The sequence below is a fragment of the Hypomesus transpacificus genome, chromosome 1 (assembly GCF_021917145.1).
Source record: "Hypomesus transpacificus isolate Combined female chromosome 1, fHypTra1, whole genome shotgun sequence".
NCBI classification, from domain to species: Eukaryota; Metazoa; Chordata; class Actinopteri; order Osmeriformes; family Osmeridae; genus Hypomesus; species Hypomesus transpacificus.
The window spans coordinates 811,370-817,831 of NC_061060.1; the positions used below are offsets into that span (position 1 = coordinate 811,370).

Here is a 6,462-nt window from a genome sequence, read left to right on the forward strand (position 1 = left end):
CTTCTCACCAGAGATGGATGCTCTCCTAAACATCTGAACTTTTAATTTTCAGATGCTCTCACGTGTTATTGAATGTAAACTTCAGGTTTGTGACATGACGACTCTTCTCGTTCCATGTTGTTCACAGTCTTTGTAGCAGTACTGGGATTTCCATAGCGTATTCCTGTGCGGTCAATAATCTCTAAATCAACAATAAACAACTCTACCCACGATGCGGTTGGGTGATCAGGCTGTGGTTCGGCGGTTTGTTTCCCCCCTGGGGGGTTTCACCCCATTATGTGACTCTTTTCTGAAATGGTCATCGGCCGCCTGTCATCGAGGGAGCGGTCATCATGACTCTCTGGAACGGCCATGGAGTGTGAGGATGACTGATAGGACAGACCAAACACTGACCCTGCTGATGGCTCTTTAGCCTTTGGCTTTGTGGTCGTATGACAAGGTGTTGAAGTGACGTACCCTTGTCTCACCAAGATCAAGGTCGTGCACAGGCTATAACTAGCCCATGCAGCACGGAACTGATATCTACAAATGGATCTGAAGAGATGACATTGGAAACTAAAGTCAATAGGTAGGACTTTACTCAAAATGACCCTTATCAGTTCAACAATCATTTGGGAGATATCTATGTCTGTAAAGAAATAGCCTACCAAATGTGCTGTATTGCTGTGGTTAGCACAGGAGCACATTTTGAATATTCTTTCAGCAATTAGGTGCTAAGAGAGGCTGAAGTGGAAGCCATGGAGTCTTAGGCCTGTTTGTTTACAGTTGTTCCTGCATATTGTGTTCTGCTTTGCCTCCAGGCTTACATTCTATACCTAGCGTAAGAGCATGCAGCGATAAGGGAACTGTTGGCCGTTTTGTATAGACTGCTAATTATATAATTTCACAGCTGCTGAAACGCATGTATTGTCCTTGGCTCAATGCAGAACGCTGGTCTTTCAACTCTATTTTTGTCTCTCTTCAATCACTCTTGACAGTCAGTCAGCATCAACTACAGACCCTATCGACTGCGTGAAGCGTTTAGTTGCAAAATATGCTACAAATAAACTAGTGCAGAAGAGATACACGTTTACCAGATAACTATAATAAAAAAAGATGCTTCTGTTCAAGGTTTATTCTTCTTTCTCTCTTTCTACCATGTCCCTATCTTTTTATTTAACATATTTATCAGACATTACATTTCATCCCCCATGGATTGCTGATGAGTGCGGCAGTAAGCTCCCATATCTGACACGACTGCGATGCCAAAGCCGTAATTGTCAGATGACAGAGCTGGGGAGAGTGAGAGTGAGAGAGATAGAGAGAGGAAGGGGGGGGGGGGGGCAGAGGAGAGCAAAGGGAAGAAAATGAGGGGGTGGGAGATGCAGTGAGAGGTGGAGAGAGTGTGTGTGTTAGAGAGAAGGGCGAGCGAGAGAAAGAGAGAGAGGGCGGGAGGGAGGCTCATTCCGGCACTGCGTTCAGTCTCTGAGACGTCGCTCCAGAGAGGACAGCTACAGAAAGGGCAAATTGAAGCGAGGAAGAAAAAAAAACCTGCAAGATATCGAGGGAAATAACAGACGAGCGGAGCTGGTGATCCACCTCAGCGTTCCTTCCTGAGAGCTGGGTGTCTGAAAGTTTGCCGTCTGGGGTGTTAACCCCCCTGCTGAGGGCTGGATAGCGGACACGCTCTGGGGAGGGACGGGAGCGCAGGCTGTCGAAGGGCACAAGGACTGCTTCTCTGTGTCTGTACGCTGGAAGGACCCAATCATCTCTGTGGTTTTAATTAGGTGGATTACTGGTGGAACGCCAGAGAAACATTCACCTCATCTAAAGGAAATAGAGAAGAGGGACAGTCAATACAGCAAGAGCGCTGTCTGAATGAGTGGGGAAAGTGATTAGGTACATAAAGGAATCAAACTGGTACCTAAACTTACAGAGCATTTCTTTTTTCCTTGGAGCGACAGACAGCTTCTTTGGGCTCATGTTGTGGACTATAGGATCTTGAATGGCATCTGAAGGTAAGCACCCTCTCTGCTTCTTAAGTGTCCGCGGCACTGCTGTCCTGGTTTCTGTGCAGAACCCAGACAAGGTAGCTGAAGCCTCAGCACTAGAGGAGGTGAGGATGAGGAAGATGGAGAGATATGGGAGTCACATCCCACACATGGATTCGGTCAGTCTAGCAGGATGTGAAAAGTTGAGACAACGCCTATATGCAGAAAACATGATTACCTTTTTATTTTTTTTATTTTTTTGTGGAAAGCTGTTTTTTGATGTGGAATCGGTGTCGGGATGAGGGAGGATAGAAAAGGGGGTAGGAGGGTAATAGGAAGGATGTCTTTCTCTGTATTGTGGTCAGTGAATGCTAGGGGTAGGGGGCGTAATTACCTTTGGTGTTTGTCTTCAACAAACCAGTGCAAAATCCATTGGGTGCAGGGAATTATCTTTGTGTTTTAGATCCTGTGTTCGGAGTCATGGAAGGCTTAGCCACTGTGCGTGTTAACGATACTTTCCCTCATCAGAAGGGAGAGTGCTGGTTTTTCAGCACCATTAATCTAATGTTGAGCACCCTTTCAGTTCCTCCAGGTGTATTTGTGGAGGATGGTATTCTGTTTATCTCTATCGCAGTCTTTTTAAGTCAGGCTTAAAAAAAAAAAAAAAAAACTCGCAAGAAGATGGGGTTGGGGAGCCGGAGGGTGGAGGTGATCACTAGCTTATATTTACTCTTCAAGGTCTTTTGCTGAATGGAAATGATTAGTGCCTCTGTGCTAATGGGATGACTATGATGTGAAATCTCCAGTGTTTCCTGTGGGAGTGAGTCTGCAGTGTCCCTCTCTGTGCCTCTGGACAGGCGCTGGCTTTTGTAGGGACACCTGAAATATTTATGATAGCATGCGCATCCTGTCTACCCTTGAAATATTTAAAATAATTGAATAATAAATATCCTCTCGAAGTCGGCCCAGGCACACGGTTATAAAACCGTCTGCTCATGTAACATGCAAACCAGTGACCACTAAATGCCTTTGCCCCTGGACCTAAACATTAGACAGGTCTCTCTCCTATAAGCCCCCCACTGGGAGGAGTGGAGATAGCGTCGCCAAAGTTCCAGTGGTAGAATCTCACCAGATAGACACCAGATAGACACAGAATAGAACATCCTCTCCTCTCACAACACAAAGTATCTTACAGGAAATTACCACCTTAAACCAATACATATTTTATCCGGTATTGAAATGACATTCAGTTTCAATGCTGTGATGTGCTACCTCTTGAAATATACATTCTGCCTCTCATCTTTTGCTTTGCTGAGGTCCAGGTGTAGGTCTAATCTAATGAGCTGTATGGAGGACGTGCGTGTGCGTGTGTGAGAGAGAGATGGAGAGACGGAGCGAGAGAGAGGGCTGGTCAGAGCTGAGCTTCATGTCTTTTGATGTTTTATTGAGTGTTAACCATGTCAGTTCTGGCAGATCTTCTCTGTATTGAATGCGAGACGGTTTGAGGCAAGCTCTGAGTGGACCATCTCGTACCTTTCATTCCATATCAGCAACACTGAGATTACACACAGCTGTTAAATCTCATAAACCATTTGACTTAGCTATGTTTGCATATGGATATTTGTAGGTGTTTGTGTGCATTTGTAGATGTGTGTGTGTACAGTAGGTATTTGTAGTTATCCAACGTTCTGTGAGAAGGATGTGTTTTTCTTTTTAATGTCTGATGGAGGAGTCAAAGATATGGCCATCCATTTTAGTAGCTTTCTGTATCCAAGCAGTGAAACTCAGTATGGACACAGTGAAACATTTCTATACCCTAGTGATTCTTCAGTATCGTAGACGGCTCGTTCACAGAGGGTGGAAATTAGAGAGAGAAAAACAACTTTGAAGGCAAAAATGCTATGGTTTTGATTTATTGCTCAAATAAATGGGGTTGGAATAAGTATGCATGCATGCCAGCATGCAGCGGACGTCTGCCATATCTGCCTCCAAGCATAATAAATCATTTTCAATCATCTGTGCATTTTTTGGAACAATGCAAGTGAAATATTTATCATTTTGTTTTGGGTTTATCAGAACTCTTAAAATGATATTACCACTTCATTAGCAGACACAGTCAGAATTGATTACTCATGGGATCATTTTCCCATATTAGGAAATGTTTCTGATATAAGATCGAATTGACACTTCAAGTTCAAGTCAAGTCTTTTATTTGTCAGGTACTCAGAACAACACAAGGTTAGACTAGGCACTGAAATTCTTAAGAAAAGACAACGCAAGCACCTGGCACAACATAACATATAAGTACATGGAACATAATTTACATCTATGCTGAGCTTAAATAAGTGAAACTTCCTAAATATACAGCAATAAATAATCGACTATACTAACCCTAGTACTAAAACTTCCTAGATTACAGATAACAATAAATAGTACTTGAAACATCATGGGCCAATCACATTCAGCAAACCCCTAAGTTACACACAATCAGGCTGGGTCTTAAACAGATACTGCACTTGGCATTATAGCCAGAGTTTTGATAAATCAAATGTAGCATGCCACATTGTACTGTACATAATCTGAGGAAAATCTATCTTTTCAAACTGTCTAAATAGCTGTGCTTTTCATGGATTAATAAAGGGCAGGTTTGAGAACATTCAAAACAGCTGACATCCACTATGTAGAAACTGTGAGATTTTAAGAATGAGCAGAAACGTTTTGAAAGACACGTTTGACACGATGCAGAGATCTCAACTGAATGAGATGGAGGAGTTCATTCAGACATGCTTGGAGTGCTTCAGGTTTGGTACATAACAGACTTCCTTCCTTTTAGTGGACATTCATTTACCCTCCTTCCAGTCTGAGCAATTAACTCAAGTGTTCCTTAATGCCACTGTGCAACACCATCAATACTGAAGCCAGGAAGTACTTTGCAGATGATTTATGAAACGTTAAAGACACTTAATTTTTATACACACGGAAGCACAGAATTCCTAAATTTAAGAAGGTAAAACTATTTTCCTACTAGAAAGAGTGCAGAGTGGATAATATGAAAGGAAAGACATATCTTTGAACCGACATATTTTTAGCCAGTCCATTTAGAAAACGAAACAAAATCAATATCCCCCGTTCTCAATTTTTGGTTTTCGGTTTTTATTAGGCGATGACCTTTGTCTGATACATTCACAAGTCATTATAACAATGGGAACTAGAAATCTATTCGAAGGGAGTTAAATAATGGCAATGTCTTGTTGCATTACTGCCATAGTTCTGCTCTCTTTCCATATGCTCACATTAATATCACAAATGAATTAGATGAGCTTGTGACCGACAGTGACTCTGTTCACTGTTTGGTACTTTTTTAATATCTGGGGTGAACTTGACAGAATGTCAAAGCTGACAGTTGTATTGCAGATACATTTCAGGCTTGTTTTAAATCAATTCCAGGTGGTGCTTAGCCACATGCCTTCAGTTGTAGGCCACTACGTGCAATACATGCTGGAATACAAAAACTATATTGGCACATATTATCCCAGCGATCATATGCCACACATCTGCACAGCATATACCACAAGCTGGTGTGGAGAGATGAAGAGACCTTGTGTCTAATGAGGGCCTGGTTAGATTAAGACCAAGCTGCTCCAGCATTCAGATGACGTGTTCTCCACCCCCGTGGATTGCTGATGGAGTGAAGAGTAATACTCCTGAACATCTGGGGTGTTTATTGAATATGCTTACTCATGGTGCTCGACCAGTACCGGATGTCAAATCTGTCATGTTGGAACAAAACGTGCCCGATACCTTTCTTACTCGACACCTGGTGTCGAAAGATATTGGGATTGACATTGGAGTATGTTTGTAAAATGTCGCAGCTGTGGTAATTAAATCTCAGGAGGATGATGTTATTGTAGGTTTAGAGGACGGTCTTCTGTTGCATCATTATCCCCTCCATCTTTCCCGCCTTTCCTGTCTCTCTGCATTCTGTCACTATCATTAATAAAAGAAGAAACATCCTCCCCCCTAAATACACAATATGAAGCGGTCAGATCATGTGCGTGCCTCTCTCCACATCCTGTTCCAGTGAGGGCTGGCAGGAAGAGAGTGGTGGTGGCAGTACCGGGCCTGAGGGAAGCCAGGCTAGCCATGGAGGAGACTGACTCAGGGTGGAGGACTGCTGTTGACAGTGACCCTGCCTCCCCGGTCTCTTTGGAGCATGACCTTTCTGAGAGAGCTGACCAGGCCTGGTGCCAGGACACCTCCCACAACCCCTCTTCATCCTCCTTCTCTGCGTGTGTCGACACAAAGTATTAACGGGGGTCAGGGGGGCGGCGTGTCTGAATGGGAGAGCGAAGGTGGACGACATAGTACAGAGTGACAGTTTGGAGAGAGAGAGAGAGGGGGGGGGGGACAAAAAAATATTGACCTCTGTCCTTGAAACACAGATTGGATTGCTTTTGGTTGGCCCTGTAACGGGAAGTAAGAAGACCCTATA

The 6,462-nt window shown here is 43.5% G+C and overlaps 1 protein-coding gene across 1 annotated transcript in view; it reads left to right on the forward strand.

Annotated features, from left to right (window-relative positions):
- The first annotated feature begins 1,506 nt into the window (after positions 1-1,506).
- The window catches only part of lingo2 (leucine rich repeat and Ig domain containing 2), a 159,450-nt gene continuing 154,494 nt past the window's right edge, over positions 1,507-6,462 (forward strand). The window contains exon 1 of the mRNA XM_047025409.1: positions 1,507-1,997. The gene's annotated coding sequence lies outside the window, so the exon portion shown is untranslated. The remainder of the gene's footprint in view (positions 1,998-6,462) is intronic.